General features: G+C 35.2%; 1 long non-coding RNA gene across 1 annotated transcript in view; it reads right to left on the bottom strand.

The window, feature by feature from the left end:
* LOC134478201 (uncharacterized) overlaps positions 1 to 23,306 on the bottom strand; it is a 130,457-nt gene that overhangs the window by 17,010 nt on the left and 90,141 nt on the right. The gene's annotated exons all lie outside the window — the stretch shown is intronic.

Raw genomic sequence — 23,306 nt, 5'->3', positions numbered from 1 at the left:
AGTTTAGAATTCTAGAAAATTTTCACAAACTAATTATACCCAAGTTTTCAATGAGCTCAACCAAGATTTTATCGTCACAGGAAACCCGGTGGTACCTCTTGTGGCTCATAACGGTAATGGTAGGCGGCTGCATCATTGCTTTGACAATCTGCCACTGATTCTTGTGGCCTTCATCCTGGTCTCCAAACACTTAAGAACAGCTGGCAGTCTTTATAGAGAATTACATTCTCACTTGTTGGTCCTTGAGCTTCTTAACAATTTAAACTACTGTTATAATGACGTGGCCATGCCTACGGGCTTTCATTTGACAGGTCCACCCATTAAAGCCAATGGTAACCAGCTTCTTGATTGTGATCTTGAACTCCTTTCTAGAGTCATAATAACTTCTGAAAAAAAATACTTTAAGATGATTTGTCTTCACCTGGCAACAGACACTAAACAATAAGAGTAAGGAAAATTTGGCTAGCAGCCAATGCTAGAGTAGACATGAGATCTTTTTTGAAAATTTATTTTTGAACCTACACAGTAAGACTCCTGCACTTAGTGAAAAGGGCTGAATTATCATAATGCTATCAAATAAAACTGCACTAAAAACAAAATATGAAGTAACAAGGAAAAGGAAATAGTAAAAGAGAGAATTAAAAAGAAAACAATTTGAAACTAAAAAGAATGAGGGGAGTCCCAAGTTTAAAAGCAAGACAAAAAAATGAAGAAAACTATTTTATATAAATTTACACATTTTTACAGCATGCTCTGGAGTTTAATTATAGTATCAAGATACTAGAATAAAATTATGAGTGGACTATATTTGAATGGTTCTGTGAAAAAGGCCAAAATCATTATGTGAGTTTCAAAATATGGGCTATAACTTGTGGGCTACGGGTCATTTTTGTCTGGGTAAGGGAGTCTAACCCTATCAGAGACTGAAATAACAAAGGTTACAAAGCATACATTTTCAAAAAGTAAAACAAAATGCTGTAGCTATTTTTGGAATTTACTGTTAGATTATGGTTACTCTTAAAAATCAGCAGTGGCCTCTTGATCTCTATTTTCTGCATGTCCAGAAGCAAATCCATGGAGTACTGGTTGATATTGCTAAAATGTCATTGATGGCAAAAAAAAGACAATGATGCTAATGACCAAAGGTAATATTCTTCATAAAACAGTGAGTCAACAAAGATAATGTTGTATTTCCTACAAAGAAGCAGACTTTTTTCCTTGACACCTGATTTATGGATGCTTGTCTTCTTCATTCCATGTGTGTATCTTTAGAGTCCCAGCAGTGTTAATGCCAGTTGAACAACTATACTAGGCTCATCAAGTCGAGAGCACACTCTGCTTAACATTAATCTAAATAGAATCATTATCATTTCTAGTAAATTGACAAACCTGTGAGTACTGGCATTGTAGGCCACATGACAATTATCGTATGATTAAAAAATGAACTGTTTATGTGTTTTTATATTGCTACTAGAATTGAATTTAAAAAAAAATACCAGTAAGGAGAAATGATTTCTTTAACATTTGATATGTCAGAAATTAACAAACACACATTTATCTTTTTTGTGTCCCTTTTAATAATACCAGTTTAGCCCCTATGGACATATATTGCTCTAACAAAACACATTTATGAGTCTTGTTTGCAGAGATAGACATGTTAATAAGTGGTAAAAATCTAAAATAAAAACAGAAGAGAGATAGAGGTGGAGAGGGCACAGATTATAAACCTCATCTTGAACCCTACAAGAAAAATGATAACTATATAGGTGAATGAGGAAAGTATAACACAACATGGGAAAGAGATTTACAAGAAACACTCTGAACTAAAGATTTCTGATTATATTCAATAAGAATTAAACAATGAGTGACATCAATCTCAGTCAAACAGAGTTATTCTAGCACAAGATCTCATAATTTGTTTTTTCTCTTAATTAGTCCCTCCTGGGAAAACACTGTTTTTGGACATAGCCTTTACAATCTCTAACCAGAGTATAGAGATAATAAATCATTTAATCTGGAACAGTGATGACTGCACCAAATGAATATTGTGTGCAGTTTATGTATCTAGTTGTTTTCCTTCTATGTGAAAATAGCCATGAAAGTCAGATATCCATATTCATCAGACTATACTGCTTGCTCTTGATGTGAGTTTTAGTATTCACCTGCTGGGTACAACTGCATGAATAAGAATTTCTCTATGTTGGTCTGGATTGTTCAGAGCTTGTCTTCTACAAATGGAGAATCAAGAGTGGGCAAAGGTGGCAGGACTCTTTGCTTAATAAAGAATACAAATCATGTATAAAACATAGGTATTCTCAGGTACATTGTCCCCATAGACTTTAAACAAGATAGTAATGGGCAATTGTTAAATGCATCCATGGGAAATTTCAGTTTATTTCCTCTTTCTTTTCTTCAAGATTACTCCAACCACCCCACCATATAACTCCTGAGCCTTATCTTTTTCTTACATGCTCTTGGTTCAACACATCTTCCGTGGCCTCATTACCACTGAACTTTCCAAATTATAAACATCTTCAAACATTCATTATTTTAAAAGTAGGCTTACTTTATTTTGCTGTTTTATTAAATTTTCCTCCTATTCCTTAAGAAAGAAAACTGCCTCCTCAAAGCAGATACCCTGCTATATTAAGTAATACAGATGTGTGGTTTTTCCCTACCACACAGCTGGCTCCTTAAGAATAAGGACGAGCTGATAAGAATAGGGACTTGTTGATATTTATATCTTCAGCAGGTTGAGCAGTTTCTCATCATACATCAGGTGCCAAATAAAGTGTAAAATGAATTGAATCTGTCACGCACTTATTGCATCGCTTTTACTTTAGCATATGACCTCTGCACTCACAACTCTAATGGGGGTCAACCAATCAACGGCCCTTTTCCCTCTCTTAGATGCTTCTACGTGTTGACTGTATGGTACATAAGCTCAGTCTTTGGAGTTGGCTGACCTAAGCACAAACTGCAGTTCAATTGCCTGCTTGCTTCATAAACCTAAACACATATCTAACTTCACTGAATATAAATTTTTATCTTTATAAAATTAGGGTAAGGTTTTATCTCTAACAGAATGCCCGGGAAAATTATGTAGCAATATGTAACCAGGTTTTAATATATAGTTAATCCTCAGTATATGTTCTTTTTCCGCTTGCTCTTGTGCCTTTCATTTTATTTTCTAATGCTGTTAACCATGATATTCCTTCTTCCTCATGGTTATACCTGAACATTGTGACTTCTCAGGCACTTTAACTATTGCTTTCTCATAAAATAAATTCCAATCACCTGTCCTTATGGCTAATTCTTTCCTTTTTTTTTTTTTTCTTTTCTCTCTGTTAATAACCCTATCCTGCTTTTGAATTTTACTATTTACTTTCCCCCTATTTTGTAAATTTCAAATTTCTCTGCATCCCATGATTCTCCACAGCAAGCCAATGGACATCATAAGGTCATAGGGTCAAACACTCATAAGGTCATAACTCATGACTCATAAGGTCAAACGTTGTATTTCCTACTTCAAAGATACTACTGTGCCTACTCCTAGTATGTTTCCCCTTTTGTTAATGATTCCACAATTTTTAGAGCCAAACAACCCAGGTTCTGAGTAACTTCTGGGGTCATCTGCAGCAGCACAATTCTGACATCCTACCTCTCTTGCTAATACGTGTCATAAGCTCCAGTGGCCGTCACTGAAGTCCAAACCCCTCAGTTTGGCCATCAAACTATGGAGCTTGTTCTCTATTTGCTACTTTTATCACATTTTCTAGAACTTTCATAGATTCACTTTATGCCTCTTTCAAATACTTAATATTTCATTCATTAGTACCTCCTGCCCATTACCTTCAGCCTCCCTGAATTCCTACCATTTCAAATCCTATATTTTCTACTGAAACCAACTCTTATGTCTCTTTGCCAAGAAGTCTTCCTTGGGTTTCACAAAAAACTATCTTTCATACTTCAACGTATTCAAGACTATTTAACAATTTCTCTTAGAAAATTTAGTTTCTATCAAATAAGTGTTGTTCATATGTATTTATTATGTAGTCTGCTGAATTGGCCATTTTTCTCTCTCTCTTCTACGGCCACATACATTTTAATTTTCCCTGAACAGCCCCCTCATTTCTCCTTTTTTCTGTAACTCAGAGAAAAAGTTAAAGTAGCTTAAAATCCAGAAATAGATGTATTAAATATGCAGCCTTAATTTACATTCAAAATTAATTCATTAAAATTTCCAGGACATAGTTGAATATCTACAGCAAACGAAGTTATTCCTCCCTGGTCAATGTTTTGATAGATATAATTCAGGATCTCAGATATGTTCTGAGTGACAAATATTGCTGAAAAATCTGACCACCAGAGAAGTAGAGTGTTAATGTACAACCAAAGGTTTTTTGCCAATGATTTATAATTAGCAACAGAATCAGTTGGCATTACTAAACTATATTTTGTTTCTTTAATTTCCTTTTCCTCCCTTTTGTTTCCCTGCTCCCTGTTTGTGGCTGATAGAGCCAGATGATCAATAATCTTTCTTTCACCAACTCAGATCATCATCTTTGCTACTGCCGAGATGCTATTATTCACTTTAATACATTAATCCTTTGGTTGAAATTCTTAACCCACAATTCTTTATTAAAGGACCATCTTGGCATCCACGTGGTGATAGCAGCTTGTCTGATGTTTCAAAAAAAATTAATCTGAATGAAACTTCTCTTTCCCAGAAAAGATCTGGCTAAAGAGAAAAAGAAAAGGATACAGAGAGAAAAATTTCAGCTCATTGGCATGAAGATGTGGAGAGAAAATTGAATCTTACATAAATTAGAGAATAGGAAAAGTTTCACCTTGCAATTACAATTAGTTGTCAACATGTCGTTTAATGACAAAGCCCTCAAAAACATTGTGGCATTTTATTGAGTGTCGCTCTAGTTTCTATCACAATGAGAAATAGAGCACACGCTGTACTGGTTAGTAGACCAAACCTTTGTACAATTGCTGTAACCTTTGCTGGAACCCAGTGATTTTTGTTCTTTTTCAAAAAGACATTAAAGTGACAGTGTGGCAGGCCATTTTTTCCACCACACACACTAAAGCTAGTGTGTGCGCAGCAGAACTCTGCCAAAGCACGTTGCATTCATACAAAGATCCATACAGATCTTAATCATAAAATAATCCATTCTGTACTCTGTTTTTATGACATTTATATGAATCTGGCCACAGCCTCATCAAGCAGCTCACAGAGGAAAATTGTTCTATTTATGTGGTCAAGACAGGGTGGACTTGATATTCAAGCAAAGGGAGAAAGAAATACCCATTTTTTTTCTTAAGTCACAAATCTGGAACTCAAAAGAACTATTTTACACCATTTTGCAACTATATTTGTAACTGAGGGTCAGAAGAGATGAGACTGTCTTCTTCAGTCCTGAGAAAAGTAAAGCAGTAACGTCATATATCAATATTTCTGAAACCGAGAGACTGAGCGAAGACACCTGGAAATAGTTTTCTCCTTCTTTTCTATGTAATTGCAGAAGGCATGGAAATGTATGTGTGGGTACAAGTAGAAGGAAATTTTCCAATGTGCATCTGCTTTAATTTATTCTTGTCTCTGTATTTTAAAAACTAATAATTTTTCAATTAATATACCCAGTTTCTACTCTTTTGGATATATCATATTCATGGAAAAATAAACAAGTGCCCTCTAAAATTTATTCTGATCCATCTGTCCTTGCAGGTCTGTGATGATGGCAAACATGAGTCTGTGTGCTTGTTTAGTGTAATCATTTTCTATGTTCTAGTAGGATAGACAGAACTAAAAATAACTTATATTTAAAATCTCTTAGAAAGCTAATTTTCTGATTAAACTATGTGAATAAGTAATTCAGATAAAAATACCTCACTGATTTTCTGACAATAATATTTCTTCCATTCATACTGCTCTTTACCCATTTATGACGGTCTGGCCTCACTAACAATGTTTTTCATGCAATTTTAGTTTATGTGGCCATTTATAACTCTCTTAGATGTCGCCTTCATTTCTTCAAAGTCAGAAACTAGATTCTAATAATCTAAGTCTGCCTTTGTAACAAAGGTATGAACTCAAGTTTTCTGAGTTCTTTAAAGTCACAATTACTGATTTGTGTGTGGAATAATTACAGAAAGATCCAAGACCATGTATAATAATCCAACACCATGTGATCCCAGGAGCTACATCAAATGTGTATTTTTTTGTATGTTTCACCAGAAAATAAGCCTTAATTTTTCTTTTTTCCCTTCAAATAATAAAGAACATTGTTCCCTACTTTTAGAATACAGAGAGGAAAAATAAGGAAGTCTCAATAAGTATCAGATTACTGTAAAAAACTGAATTAATATAAATAAATATGTAATGATTGCTCCTAATTAAATAATGATAATGTTCAGGGTGTTCTTTTCTTTTTTGTTAAGAAATCATTGGTATGTAGGTAATGTGCAATACACTGTTTTCTTCCTCTAGCCAACCTGCCTCTAAATAAATCACAGCATAAATAGACACATAAACTCCATATGAATCATTAGTGTGTGATACTGTTACCCTAAGGCTGCTGTGACTCACATATATTCCCTTCCTCCTATTTCAAATCTTTAAAATATTTTCTGTTCAAATACTTATAAAAGCACGTATGGTTGAAATAAAAATAAAGCACATACAGATGATATTTTTAAGCACAGTATTCTTATACAAGAAGGAAAGTAGCCAGACGTTCCATTTCTCTGAATCCTATGCACAGTAAAACAAGGAGGACACAAAGGGGCTAGTAGAAATACTCTGAGGTGTAGCAAAAGTCACTTTAGAAAAAACTGGCATCTTTTTGCAATACACATTCCTTAGGTTAAAGTTATGACAGAATGTGCACTCCCTTGTTAAAAATGTAAATGTGACCAAATACAAGTGCATGTGTGATACTTGCAATCACTATGAAAGCTGTTATAGATAAATCTCAACCATCTAAAATATGTTATTATACAAGAACTTTATTTCCAAAAATTGTGAATAACTTCACCTGAGCCATTAACTTATCAATGTCATGTTCCATTTAACCAATCCTAAACTATTGAAAACAATTTTCAAAATACATTTGCCATAAATCCTGTATATCTATAAATCTGTTTTCTAAAAATGAAATAACTTCAAGTAATCATATATAGTTCTTCCAATCTTAGTCTTTTCTAAAGTTTTAAGATGCCAGCTTTCTTGTGAGAGTTAAGAAAAATCAAAATAGCAAATCAAAAGGAGGCTGAACAACGCATAACTGAATTTGTGTGTGTTTGTTTGTGGATGTGTATGCGTCTTGCAGAGTAAGGAGGAAATTCTGTAAGACTCATTAAGGATGGCAAGACAGCTCATTTGTGTGTGTGTGTGTGTGTGTGTGTGTGTGTGTGTGTGTTCCCTGATCTGGCAGATACTCATCTCCCTAAACTGCACTTTTATTGATAATAATGAGATTTAAGAGAGAGATAAAGTTCCTGTTAAAGGAGGATATGTCAAATGTGGCTTGACCACCACATGAAAACAGTACTAATAAAGACAAAAGAATGCTAAGTATGTGCCACTTTATGAATAAAAACCTTGAAGCTGTGCTTGCATCCTAAATCCGTGCTCCGAACACATTTTCTTGAAAATGTAGCAGAAAACATTTTCTTGGAAAAGTAAGCAATTGCAAAATGGAGCCACATCATAATGCACATTTAGGTTATATGATCACAATTATACAGGACTTGGCCAAATAGATAACAGGAAGGTTCATTGTGTAGCATGGCAATTCTGCCAACTCTTTCTACAGACATAAAGCCACTCTTCCTTTAGCTAGCTCCATCTCTCATGTTAAAGAAATTCCAGCACTGAGGGTGATATTTCTATTCTGAGATAATCCTTATTATATATAATGTAACCTTTAATAGAAGCCAGCTACCTTATTTATGTTAAAGTTAAAAAAAATAATCTACTGTCAGGAAAAAAAAAAACTCTTGATGCTTTGCAGTTATTAAGAAATAAAATCCATGGTCTCCAGTGTGGTATCTTCCTAAGGAAAGATTCTTATGGTAATTCTGTCTAATATAATTTCTCCTTATATCCTGAATTTAACTCATTTCTAGCTATACATAAGAGTCTGCATATTTTTTGTACAAACATTTAACTTTGCCAAGAGAACCGATCCTTGGTACCCGTTAAAGAAACCAATTGGCAAAACAAAAAGCTTTTAATGAGTATCTACAGTATGCCAACCTATATGCTATGGGCAATAAAAGAAAACATACTACATCATATCAATCCTTCAGTAATTAAAAGATTACGCATGAGTAAAACTGCTGAGACTAAGCCAACTTTCTCAGTACATAACAATTATGAAATTTTATATTTCATAAACTAAATTCTAGCATGACTGAAGGGGAAATGTTGTAAGCATGATAGGGAATAGTGCAAAAAAGACTATATATAGGCAGTGCTTGAAATAAGTACTTAATGAGAAATAGGGATTAAATAGTGAATGAAGTTAAATGTTTAAGTCCCTGGTACATATTTAATCAGCTAATGAGGTCAAAATAAAGAATTCTAGTTTATAACAACTTCCTAGCACCAAAGTAGCAGTAGAAGAAAAGTTCAGGTTGATATACACAAATTTTAAAAATTGATTGCCACTATGTTTGAGGATTCAAATGGGAAATTTGTAACATGGTACTACAATTTTATCTGTTTTTCAGAGAAGCCACTGGTTTGACACAAAACATTTATCACCAGTGTTCATACAAGTTTTCATCAGTGAACTGGGAATGAGCCCAGGCTACATACAGAAAGGGAATTTTTGGTGACAGTAAAAAGACAATAATCATTATGGAAATACTGAAGCATATCAGGTTCACACATTTGCATATACACTGTGCATATGAAATTTTCAAAATAAAAGCCAAAGATTATTTTTTTTAATTTTTAAATTTTATTTAAAAGGAAAAAGAGAAAAAACAAAACAAAGTGGTGTAAGGGTACAAGTAATACAGAACTAAAAAAAAAAAAAAAAAAAACAGTAAGAAATCACCAGTTAATAGATTACACATTATCATCTTAGAGATAGTTTTCAAGTCACAGTATCAAAGCATACAAAGTGGACATTCAAACAGTGAGACTGCAAACAGTTGTGTTCAATGATCCAACCAAAAACATTAATATGGTCATCTATTTAACACCCCTAAACACACTTGCAGTTGTATCCTTTAGAGCACTTTTTTCCCTCTCTTTTTTACAACAAAATTTACACATTTTGGGTTTTATTACTCCTTAGTTCTTATTACTTTTTTGGGGGAAGAGAATAAAGTCAAATATGGCAAAACAAAGCTGTCAGTCAAAACCAAGGATAGGCATAGCACATGATGTAAAAACAGTGTACAAGGTTATCAACAATGGTTACCATAATGCCTCTTGCTTCCTTAAAAAGAATTGTCTATCTCATTAGGTGTTATAAAGTTGAACAAAACAGTAGAGAACAAGACCAATAAAACCTAAACATTGTAAACATTACAGGACTTCCAAAGGAGATAATAGTCAAACCAGAAAGGGCATCTTAGTGAATCTTACTGCCTTCAAATTAGTTGCCTATACCCTCAAACTTGATTCTATCATACAGAACAGAACAGAGTCTAACCAGTCAAAACAATATAGTGGGAGTATTACAGGACTTCAAATCAAGTTAATAGGAAATCAAAAAAAGTCACTATAATATATCCTGCTAGTTTTTTTTCCCTTTAGTTTAAAAAAGAAATAATTTTTTAATGAATAAGGGAGAGGTTGAGATAAAAGAGCGCATAGTAACATAACAATACAGGTCAGAGCATGACAGTTTCAGCAACCTAGTGCTTCAACACCAAATAACCCAAATTAACAGTAGTTACCATAGTGTCTTTTTCCTTGAAATATTTGAATATAACTTCATATACTATAGCTTCAAATATTTAAAACTATCCAAAACAATTACCAATTTCTATTGAAAGAAGGCTCAGAAATGAACATCACTAATAGAACAATAAGTTTATATGACTTTTCTAGTTTGAGAAACTTTTGTAGACAACACATGTATGAATAAGCCAATGATCTACACAAGAAAAGCATAATCATGGCACAGTTAATATTACTTTCCAAGTTTTTAACAAAATTTCTAACATTTATATACAAAATGATGAAACTGAAAATTTTGTTTAACATTGTCACAGCTGTAGGTTAATGCCAGCTTTGTTAACTGTAGAGATAGGAGAAAACTGGAATGCAGCAGAATTTATAACAACCATATTCATTCCCAAAAGAGCAATAGAAGGAACTCAGCGAATCTCAACTGAAGGCGATCTGATTACTATAAAATAGCAGTATCTGGACAGCAACAGGCTATCAATATGTTGCAGCAAGTAGAAAATGAAGGCACATTGTTTTGATCAAAGCTACAGTGATACCCACAAAACAAAGAAACAGACCTGCAAACAAAAGACTATCAACAGCAGCAAAGCATAGAAAGTCTAGAGAAGCAAATAGTTGTACAAGGATTGATTGCAGGAGCCTCCATTTCTCTTTCTGGGATTAATGCCCATAAAGATAACAACACCATCATCAGTGTCATCTTCCAAACAAAGGGCCACAGTAAAGGGAGAACAATATCAATTATTGTCAAAATCACTTGTGCACTCAGCGATTTCAATAGGAACAATCAGTTTAAGTGGCAGTGGCAACTTCACAACATAAAACACACTTGTGACAATCCAAACTAGATTTAAAGAGAGGTGAGCAACTGATTTAGTTGTTTAATCTGGTTATATTTGAGCTAAAGTAGTTCACATTTTTAGAAAGAACGAATCAAAGGCGTAATTGTTTTTGTCATCTGCACAGCAATTTTACTCCTGAATGCATTGTTTTAGGCAGGAATTAATAAAAATTGCATGCGCTTCAGGTGCTGGGTAGATCACCCTTTTCCACACAGCCCAGCCTGAAGCTGTGAATGCTCCTTTTCTTATTATCAGTTAATAATTCTCTCTCATTGAGGCAAATTAGGAACTTGACTGTATTAGAGAGTCCAGAACACTGCTAGAGGCAAAAGGGGGCTAAATGGCAGAAATTCCTCTCTGAGCAAGATGCATGAAGCACGACATTGTGTCCACCACAAAAGCCGCTCTGTATTTTTGATCCTTTCTAATTTAATTAGCCCAAGAGGTAGCGCATTAATTTGCCAAGAATTCTTCTGATGCGAAAGCTGCCCTTATTGCAGTGAAGGGAAAAAATAACCTGCGTGCTACAGTGGCATGCCAGTAATGAAAGGGGGTTATTTTGGTGTTACAAATGGCATCGCAGAGTTACAAGAGACCTTTAAACCTTTTTATCTCTGGTTAGGTCATATGTAACACAGTGCAACACAAAGCGCTAATTAACCAATTCTGGTCCAGAAATCTTTTAGAACACTTAAGAGAGTTACACAGAACCCAGGTCAAAAGCAATGCTTTGTTTTGCATTGACAAACTGAAAGCATCTTCTAGAGTATATATTTTAAAATAGAAGGAAAAATCATCAACTGGGAGATCAGTTACTCTACAGACTCAGCACACTAGATATTCATGCTGGTTTTTGTTTTCTTTCTGTTTAATGATATTCTTTATGTGGGCAAGCTGGAGCCTTGAAGTCCCTTAGAAGGTCTCTTGGCCCTTTATGCTGTATTTATTTGGTAAATTGTCTCCATGTTAATCTTCTTCATCAAATACTTTGAGTCAGTTTTGAAAAACTTTGATCAGATCTACCACCACCAGCTTCTTCATCTCCATGTGCTTCTGATATGCGCTTGTACAGTCAAATGGGTCATTTACTCATTAAAGAACAAGAAACATGCATCCTACCGTGATAAGTCCTCTGCAATACTTTGAACTGTTAATTAAGCCTGCATAATCATGTCTCCTGTTTGCAGAACTATTTCTTTTCTAGAAATTACAGTATTCCGCTCAGAAACTTTCAACACCCTTCTTGCTCTCCCTCACCACTTCCCAATCCTGCTGACTGAATCGAGCTGGGTTAAAACACTCACTCCTAGAATCAAACACTGGCAAACCTGAAGATTATTACATCTCACGTTTAATTCTCTTGCTCGTTTATGAAAACCAGTGGAAGACAATAACTTTAACGTAAGGCATTCATATTCCCTCTCTTCCAGCTTCTGGCTAGGATTCAGAAAACTGGGAAACAGTGGCATCCTGAGTGTTTTCAGGGATGTCTTAGAAATTGCTAGAAGCAGCACAGATAGTCTGTGTATGGCAGAGTGTAAAATTTAGTAGCCAAACTGGGAAGAGGGTATTAGCATGATCACGAAGTAGGATGGGATGGATCCAGGCAGGAGGGAGTGGCCAGGGGTGAGAGGGCAAAGAATTATGGAGAGAGAAGAGTATCTGGGGAGAAAAGAGGGGTCTTTTTTCAAAGCAACTCTGTGGGCAAGAAGGAGGTTTTAAAAAGTAAGAAAAGAAAAACAGTAATTGGGTGTTAATTGCAGGGGAAGTTAAGGGGTTGCAGGAGAATTAAATTTGAAGAATCTCTTAGTCTGGTAACATTTCCTACAGACAACAATGTAAAATAACCCAGTTTCTTAGAGCAAAGATTAACCTTTTAAGATGTTTTTATATTTTTTGAAGGCAAGATACTTCTAGATGTTTTTGTCTCAACCTAGATATACTTTTAAGACTATACTGTACAATTTTTAAAACCTAAAATTAACAAATTTTTGTTCTGAACTAAATGTTTTTATTTCTATGTTCAAAACTCAGCAGCTACTTAAATAGTAAAATGACAGTTTTTATTCAAATTAAAAAGTTCATACTTAGTGTTATTGTTATGTACAAGCCAACATAGTTAAAAATGTGCTTTTACAGATACATGTTAAACTCTTCTGCATTTTCCCAGCTTGTCTAAAAGATTTGAAAGGGTAAAAAGATTTTTTAATACACAGTAAATACTTCTGAAATACTGAATTAAAATGAAAAACAGATGACACATTTATTCTGCTTTTGGCTTCTGTAACATCAAACAGCACATTTTCTTCAAATGGTTTCATCAGTGGACTGGTAACCTCTTAAATTGATTGACTCAAGCCTGTCACATATTTGATGATTGGGAGTTTATAAAACAGCCTCTACTTTTTTCATCTGTTGATATGTTACATCTCTCTCACAATATATTTTAAATGTAGCATCTATTCCTGTTTTCCATATACATAACTTTAGGTTTTCATCCAAAATGAAAATACCAAGGAAAAGAAAAAGATTTGATTTCCACTAAGCATTTATCTCGGAATTTACAAATATTAATTTTTAAGAAAAGTGTTTGAAAAAAGACAGAAAAAGATAACATTAATGTTGCTCAGAAAGGAAATAACTGAGAATTTGTTTTCTACCAAAGTAATATGCCAGTATGCTAGCTTACTCCAAACAATAGACAAATGTAAATGAGAAAATTCAAATTTAAGAAGGAAAGAAAAAAACCATTACTTTGATCCAATGTTTAGTAAATGGTTTTTAAAAAGTTACTTTCTACGTTGTGACAAATAGATGCTTTCCCCTTGAATTCCGGATAACATTTTATAGTCATAGAAAATATATAGAACCCTAACAGTTTACCTACATCTGCTCTCAAGATAAAACCAGGACCCTCTAATCTCAATCTGTTTTTCCTAAAATACCATGAAGCCCACACCAGTGTACTCAGTTTAAGAAAGTATATTTTCCTTGATATCCTCTGAAAATGTGCTGATTTTAAATCATAGCACCCTAGATTGGGAAAAGTTGAAGAGAAACCAATATTAGAACATCACATGTTCCATGGAGAAAACGAAAGAGTAAGCTATTGAAAGCAAGAAATGGATTTCTCCCAAACATGCCAAAGATGAGAAAGGGTACGCAGTCATCCATGCATTGACCATTTACTGTACAATAGGGATGAATACTCTGAAGAGATAAAAGGTCACAGTTCACGCAGTTGCACACTTGGGGACTGGGCAGCAAGAAGATGTGGGAAGGAAAACTCCACAGGGATGGTGGGCACCAAGCCCTGAGCCCAGAAGTTGAGGTCACAAAAGATCACTCACTTGATAGGAAATGAGACTTTCTCCTCAGCCACCCACAAGTGCTAAGTGGGCAGTGATCTGAGGGAACCAGTTCCCTGATGCTCCCCTCCTCTTCCTTAGCCCTGGTGATCAACCACTCTGAGAGAGTGGGCTGGAAGGGCAGACAGAAGATAGCCAGCATGATGAAGATTAGTATTTTACCCTGGAGAAGAACTGTTTCCCAATGTTATGTAAAATACAGATTACCTTGCTCAGGAGAAAGAATCATAGTTTCTTTTACAGAAAAAAAACATATGACAATATGCTGGGATAAAAATTTCATGTATATATGCATACACACATGCACACACACACATGCACACACACACACTAAATCATTTTCAAAAGAAAAATAAAACTCAGATTATAAAACAAAAGAAAGATAAGACAAATGTAAGACTATAAAAAAGTACAGAGAACTTCATATTTCTACAACTAGAATCACTTTCCCTGCTATTGAGAAGTATTATCTATCTGGTTAAGATTTTGTGCTACATGTGAAACTGTAAGGGAATAATGGGAGCGGTAAAAACCAAACGAGAAAAGACAACCAAGGAGAAAAAGGAATTAAAATATGGCAATTTTCTTTACCCTTTTTTTCCCCACAAAGCACTCTGGAAAAGTTTGTTAATTCCTAGACACAGGAACCCAAGCATCCCCTAAGTGTTATCTAAGCCATTTTTGAGACAAAGCCCGTCTTTTCAAGAAATTTAATGTTCCACCTTAGTTTCTAAACAATCTTAGGGATAAAACACCTACAAACAGTAGACACTTAAAACACATTTCCACCACGTGTGAAGCTGTTTTCAATGTGAATTTCTACTTTGCACCCATTACCTAATCTCTTTGTCTTCCCTACCTATGGCTGAGTCTCCATTGTGTAACCTCAAGTCATGGGTCACTTGGAGACAAGTTTTATGTGTGCTATCTCAAGTCAGTTTGACTCGGCTGAGAAGCCTCCTTTCTCATTCCCCAAGTGTGCCAAGCATACTCCTTACCTGTTCAGATAGCTCCAACCCAACTAGACACATCCAAATCATTACTGCTGGTATCTTGTCTTATTGAACATCACTTAAAAGCATCTTGGTTCTTTTCTCTTATCCTTTCCTTCTCTCTTTTTTATATTCTTATGGTATATATCTAGATGTCCCCCTAAAGCCTCAAGGACTCATAAGTGGGATTTTGGAAGGTGATTGGATTATGAGAGTCCAGAGGTGACTTGCTGTTAGGAGGTGGGATCTGGTGGAAGAGGCAGGTCACTGCAGCAGTGGCCGGGGCCTATCTCTGCCCTACTTCTCCCTTGATTGCTCTCTGCTGTCTGCTGCCACATCATAAGCAGTTGTTTGCCAGGCCCTCCAGTATGCCAGCCATTCTTGGAGGATGGGAACACAAAATAATAAACTGAGATCCCTGCTTGTGAGCAACACAGGGTACAAAGACAAAGAAAGATATGCCGTCACACAGTCTTTTCTCACACTCCTGGAACACAGCAAAGCACATTTGGTACATATATGTATCATCTACATAAAACATCCATGTACACATAAACACACACAACCTGACCCCAAGAGACCTGTAGTCGTCTGGGGAAAAGCTTCCCCCACTCACCACATGCTCTTGCCTGGCAGTTCTCCTACATTTTCCGGTCTTTTATACCATCAGGATTTTAAGCATTGAACATATGCAAGGATGCTAAAGCCCACTCAGAATGGTCCAGACATAAGCTCATTCCTGGAGGAAGGTTAACAGTGGTAGGAGTTAGAAATAAGCCCTAAAAGGAGGAAAGGAAGTAAATAAAAGGACATTAAATGGGCATAAAATTTTAAAGACATGGAAGAAATTAAGTACCAAGATTTCCATTAGGTTACCTTCCTTCTGATTTTTCTTTTGCTAAAAACCAGGATTCTAAAAACAAGTAGACTTTAAATTCAGTGTTTGGAAATACAATTCATAAGGACAAACACAATGTAAGAAAACCTTTTTTGTATCTAGCCATCACGTTTTTGAAACACCTGCTTCAGGACAGAACACTCATTTTTCCAGAGCTATTAGAATCATCTGGGGAATTTTAAAAACTATCAAGTCTAAGTCCACACAAGACCAATTAAGCTAGAATCTCTGGGGTGGCCAAGGCATCAGGATAGTTTAAAACTCCCTAGCTGATATTAATGTGCAACCGTGTTTGTATGCAATAAATATATATTCAGATATATAATTATTGTTCTTATAGTTATGTCTACCATCCCTCATCAAAAGGAAATTATCCTAAGCATTTTTTTTTGTTTTTGCTAATGTAATGTCATTATTAAGAGTTTTATATGGTTATTTTAAAGCCCTTTAAAAATGAAGTGGACATTTTGGGTTTTATCATATCTACACATAAATAAAATATACAAGACATTTTAAATGCTTAATAACAAAATGAGCCTCCTAGAAAAATACCAAGGTCTTGGTGAGCAGATGGAGCTTGGACCAGAATAATGATGCAAAATTTTTATTCAAGCTACTCCTTTTCACCCACATCCTGTTTTCTCTTCTATCCCATATCAGGGTCTAGTGTACAGAATATGGATAGTTATAATTTGAAATACAAGTAAGTTGAAATACAAGTAATGTTGATTAAGAACTCCAAAGTCTCTTTCATCTAACTACTCAATAAATTCATGCCTATGAATTTTTCCAATAAAAACACAAGCTGGGTTAATGCTATGTGCAGGACAGTCAGTGAGATAAGGAAGTGCTTAGGCTTTAGAGGTACACTTACAAGGTATGGAAACTGAGATTAGCTCTGGCATGTAAGCTACCAGAAATGTTCTTGTTAACTGGGCAACATGTTTTTTAAAGGTGCAGAATCTACTTTGTTTGTATCACTTGTCAGAGTTAAGCATAAATAATGTACAAACAAACAAACTGTGCCAGTATGCAATGTAATATTTGTTTATGAGACACTTCCACCGTCTGACAGTGGCCCTCTGTTAACAATATTTAGGCCATAACCACATTGGCCAAATTTTACAAAAAAAAAATTGTTAAACTTTGAGTGATGTAAAATAAATTGAAAATTCACTGTATCTGGTTTCTAATGTCCGATAAAATCAGACTAGAGATACCAGTTTTATTGATCATAATCTCACAGTAAAATCTAACAAAAATAGTTAACTAGGAACCTGTCAAACAGCAAACTATCATTGTATTATTTCGGCCCCCCTAGATTTTGGAATTTTGCAAATCAATAAAATACCCCCTCAAAATTTTAAAAAGCAAAATAGTTTTTCATCTTGTAATTAATAACATTAAATAGGAGCAATACAACTATATTTTCTATTATCATTATATCATATAAATACTAAAAATATAGAGCATAGACTCAAACAAAGATAATTCTATAAAAATAGTACACTTAATAAAAATTTTATATTTCCTTGAATATCTAACTTCACTGCAGTTCAGTGAAAGTAACAGACATGACAAAAATGAAGCTAATTCCCATTAACCAGTATTCTGACCAGCTGTTCTGGAAAAGTTCACTTAATTCTCTGCCTGGATTCCAAGACACCCTTTTATAGTGTCCCAGCTACTTGGGCAGAGCTTCCTACTAGTTCATTTTAAAATCTCTCACTATATTCATGACAAAGTAAAGCAGAGCAGAATATTTCCCCACTCATCCCAGAATGCACCATTCTACCCAAGCTTGCAGGAGCCCTGGCAATAGAAGGAACACATCACTGAAAGATCACAAATTTGTGAAACTACATTTTTATCTGTTTGTTTGTTCGTCTTAGATAAAAAGCTTACCCAGTATCATTGTTAATCAGAAAAGGAACCTATGGTTTCCCTGTCTTCAAAGACTTACTTATTCTATATTGAATGTAATATTATATTTTTAGCTAAAGATAAGATTCCTTATCTTTCACAAGTATTTGTTGTATGACATTCAGGACAGTATAGATTAAATTTCTTGTTCATATTCTACATTCCCAAATTATAGACCTCAAAGAGGGCATACTAGAGAGAAATTTAGTAGTATATAATAAAGGTACATGTCCAAAACTGGGGCAGTGTGCCTTCCAAACTACCTGATGATCTTGTTTTCAGTTTTAATGATAACACTATGACCATTTATCTTAATGGAAGTACTTTATTCTGTCTGGGAAACAGTCATTGGACTCAATTTAAAACACTGAGAATGCCCTACAGATAAGGATGCTCTGGATTTGAGCTCAATCTTTTGATAACTTTTTTCTTAACAGTGTTTTATTCTCCATATAAAAAGCAAAATTATTTTTTATGTGTTCTTAATAAATATTTCTTTTTAATTGATGTATTTCTCCTCTTTATTCATAGTGATCTCATATACTTCTTTTGTATGCAAACAGAGAAGTGAACTTCCCCTGATTCTCAGTGTCCTATCTCCATGATAATATCTGGACTTTACCTTCTTTGAGGTTGTTTACAAAGATAAAAAAACCTCCAAGTGGCTCAAAATAGAAGATGATTTTGGAGGTAAGTTTTCCCTCTCTCAATGTTAAAAACATAATATTGTTATGTCTTTTAAAATATAATTAAGCTTTGGGTAATATTGACAAGAAGACAAAGGCATGACAGGAGCTACATGACATTTAAAATTAAATGCAAGTTAATTAGCTGAAGCATAAAAATTATAAGTAAATACTAGTTATACAGTCTGAAATTTCTCACTCAAAATCCAAACCAAAGGTTTTGTAATAAAGTACATTTTCTGGATAAAGACTGGCTCAATTTATAAGATTGTAATAAAAAACAAAACAAACAAACAAAAAAAACCTTTAGACTAATCTGTTTGTATGGCTAGATCAAGAAAACCAAGACTGAGTACACAAATTTATCTTTCATGTTTCTGGAGGTGGTGAAGTCCAAAATCAAAGCACAAGCTCACTCAGTTTCTGATGACAACCTAGTTACAAACCCATTAGCCTACAAAGGGTTATTTAAGGGTGATTCACACACTAGGCTTAAGAAAACGTTTAAATATTTGAAATTCAGCAGTTTAATTTAATATAATCATTCAATGTTTCAAAGAAGACGTACATAGCCACCTTAAAAAGGAAATGGTTTCAACATCTGCAAACTTTGATTGTTCTTGAACTGACTATGTTAACAGAAATGAAGAAAAAACATGTGTATGTTCAAAAGTGAGTTGATCAACCATGGAAAGATTTTTATTTTTAAAGACTCAGAAGAATATATATGTAGAGATTTCCAACTGTGTGTATGGGAGGCATATACTTAGCTAAAAATTTTGAACTGCCAGCTCTTGATAGATGTGGATACATCAATTTAATGAATGTAAAATTTATATTTTACTCCTTCTGTGCTAGCCAAACTCACTTCTGTTAATAAGTCAGATGCCCATACAGTGCTGCCCAACATGAAGGAATATATTTATCAGGCAACAGATTGTATTTTCCAGTCTAAGTTAACAAGATGGCACGCCGACACCACATCACCTTTCCTGCACAATGAATTCACACGTGGTGTGCAACTGAAATCAGCCTGCTTAACACGGAAGGCTGAGCACTATACTGGTTGTGTTAAAGTCACCAGACTGTGTTTTTAAAATCTGCTGGGGAAAGATATTGTTAATCATGAACATTTTTTCCTTATTTTGACTTTAGCTGATCTAAGACATGAGTGCAACTTTACAAAGGTGGAGAACTTTCACTAAAAGTAAAGTTTAGCTCTCTCCTTCTGAAATGCCTGGAAATAAGTGATCTGTTTTGTTTCTTGGAGCAGCATTACATTGTAATATGCAGACCTACCACAGCCCCTAGAACAGAATTACAAAGAAGACTGATAACTTTTAAAAACAATGACAAAAATGATTCCTCATCATCAGCCTCATCACAGGTATGAATGAAAATGGGCCTCTAGACAATGCAAAACTTGGAATTTTGTTGTGTAATTTGGAACTGATTCCTAAATCTTTAACAATAAACAAGTAAAGGAGGGGAGAGGGGATGCCAACAGTGTAGGCCAGGCGGTTATGTGGAAACTTCTATATTCATGTTCAGGTAAGAAAAAAGTTACATACAGTGTGGTGGAATTTCTTACAAGAAAATAGGAGTTACTCATAGAACCACTCATAATTATCAAAGAAACATTTAAGAAACATGTTCTTCTTCATATCCAAAGTCAAAAAGAATGGCACAACTTCTCTTTCTGAAGCACTTGATACATATGGCAGGCAACAGAAATTTTGCAAAAAGTACTAGCAGATGGCATTCATCTCTAACACTTCCATAATGGGTAAGTTTTTGCATCCACAGACAAGAACATAAATGTCCAGCAAAATAGAAATGCAATAGAAATCCCTGTACTGGAAAGAATCATATTAGCTGGGTTTGGTGGTATACACCTGTAATCTCAACACTTGGGAGGCTGAGTCAGGAGAATCACCCCAAGTTCAGGACAGCCTGGACTATGCAGTAAATTCAAGTCTAGCCTCAATTGCACAGTCTCAAAAGATAAGAATACCCAACAACAACAACAAAGAAATACACTTAAAACATCAAATAATCCAAAAGACATTTTCCCTCTTCTCTCTCTCTCTCTCTCTCCCCCCCCATGTATGTGTGTGTTTGTGTGTGTGTGTGTGTCTGTCTGTCTGTCTGTCTCTCTCTCTCTCTCTCTCTCTCTCTCTCTCTCTCTCTCTCTCTTTAATTCTTTCTCTACTGTCTACTACAGGCTCTGACTCAGAAATGTTTGTGCTAATGCTCCTAATGGCTTTCAATAGCCAATTTATTCTGAGCTGGGATGGTACAAGACCTGGAGGTAGCTAAGGCAAAACACCTGCATGACAGACAAGAAACAAAACTGGCCTTAAACATTTTTCCTGCTCAATTCTCTCCTAAGAATTTCATTACTACACAACATGGGAAGAATTAGATATGTATGTATTAGCTATAACTATATAGAAGTTAAATAATGCTGAGTATACATATGTTTTAACTTGTTAGACAATTGGATGTGATCTATAATTTAAAATGAGCTCTATTCAAGCTGAAGGTAAACAAACATCTACAAAAAAGATATCAACAAGTGCTATGTAGTAGAAGAACAGGATATAAGAGGAAAAAAATGAGTTAAAGAACAAGGTACTTTAGATTGAGTGGTCAAGAAAGGCCTGGAAAAATGTGAGTTAAGCTGAACTTGGTAGGAATTCAAAGAAAGACCAGGACATAAAAGTTTCTAGGTAGGACGGAGGTAAGAAGTTTTGAAAGCAGGGAAAAACTTAGCCTAGTTAAGAAACTGAAGGTTGCTGTGAGGGAACTGACAGACATCCAGGATGGCTCCTTGACTGAAAGAATGACCAAATGTGTCTGAAGGTTCTTATGGATCACAGCAAAGGACTGAGATTTCATTCTCTGTGTGATGAGAAAACACTGAAAAAGTTTAAGTAGGAGAATAACATGATTTAACTGCTCTAGTTGCTCTGTAGGGAATGGATTTATGAGCAGACAATAAATAGGAAGACCAATTGGGAATTTATCACAGAGGAGATAAATTCCACAAGATAAAAAAAGATGATAGATTAGCATAAGGCAATGGCAATGATGAAGGAAAGAAACAGATGGATTCTAAAGTTCTTTTGAGGATGAAATTGACAGGTGTTATTAGTGAGCCATAAAGGTTAGAAAGAAAGCAATGGCTGGGATGACCCCAGATTTCAGCCCTGAGCCATGCAGGGTTGAAGATGCATCACCCCAGTATCTCACTGGATTGGCAAAAATGCAGTGGTACTCTACGAGCATACAAGTCAAAAGTGTCACCTTTTCACTGAACTACACCCAATTTTTTAATTTTTTATTTTGAGACAAAGCCTTGGTTGGGTCTCTCAGTTACCCAGGCTTCCTTCCTCAGTCTCCCAGTGTGCTGGGAGTCCAGAAAAGCACCAGTAGACCCAACTGAAAGGGAAGATTGTGAAAGCAGTCAAGCTTCCCTAGCCCAAGGCAGAGAAAGAAGCAGAAGAAAAGCTTACTCGGGACTTACTGCCTTTTAATTTTCCCCATTCCAATGGAGGCCAGATCTTTGTCATACTGAAATGAAGTAATCTGCTCTCCTGCTCTTCGGGGAGTTTTTAATATGGTGCACACTACTTCCTGTAAAAAGTCCTGCACAAAAACTAACATTTGAAAGAACTAAAAGTCTGTATCTTCACACATTGTGTGTTCTTGGACAGTGATTTAAACCTCTCCAGGAACTAATCATAACAATGAAAAGGAATGGTTCTGGAAAGTAGTTATTAGTGTGGGTTTTATTTATGAAAAGTATAAGTTTATTTTATCTGTGTTGTCTTGGTTACGTTTCTCTCCTTGCTGAGGCAAAATACCTGACACCCAGAATGAAGGAAGAAAAGGTTTATTTCTTACAGTTCTTGGAAGTACCAGTCTGTACTCACCTGACTCCAAGGCAGGGTGGCATGGCGGGCTGCCAAGGCTGGCTGCAAACAACAATGTGAGAACTGGCAAGACAGAGAACACACCTTCTTCCTGACAATACATCATATGCTGGCTCCACCCCTAGGTGGGTATAGCATTTACACCACCAGTCCGAGAGCTACACAACAGACCAATCACACACTAGATTTGGTCGCTTCCATGATTGCATGAGATTCGGAGTGGCCCACAGGAATACAAACCCTAACATGCGTCCTTGGAATATGAGGCCTTGTAGCCCTTCTCTAGACCACTCAAACTTTCAAAGAGTGTTTCTTCACTCACAAAGTATAATAAAAATCCTCAGAAAGGAATTTAGGGCTCTTAACAGGTACAATTTCTTCTCAACTTTCTATCAACCTATGGCTATTATTTATGAGTTAGGAAGTGACCAAAAAATCTAGACAGTGGTTCTTCCTCTGTTGAAAAGGACACACTCATTAACATCAGTGAAAAAAACAACAAAAAGATCAATAAACAAACCCAAAGGAAAAAGGAGACTCTCTTTAAAAGATAGATATTAGCAAGAATCTAATTGATTGACAATGAAAACTCTAAACATGCTAAATTTTGTTTTATTTTACTAGTTCTGGGTTGCTTTTGTACAAATTTATGTGATGTTATGGCATTGACTTGTTTCTTTTGACTTCTATGATTCTATGAAGTTCATTTGAATCTA

This window comes from Cavia porcellus, unplaced genomic scaffold (assembly GCF_034190915.1).
Source record: "Cavia porcellus strain 051 isolate PalLab524CR breed Dunkin Hartley unplaced genomic scaffold, mCavPor4.1 scaffold_12, whole genome shotgun sequence".
NCBI classification, from domain to species: Eukaryota; Metazoa; Chordata; class Mammalia; order Rodentia; family Caviidae; genus Cavia; species Cavia porcellus.
This window is presented reverse-complemented; position numbering and strand designations above follow the sequence as displayed.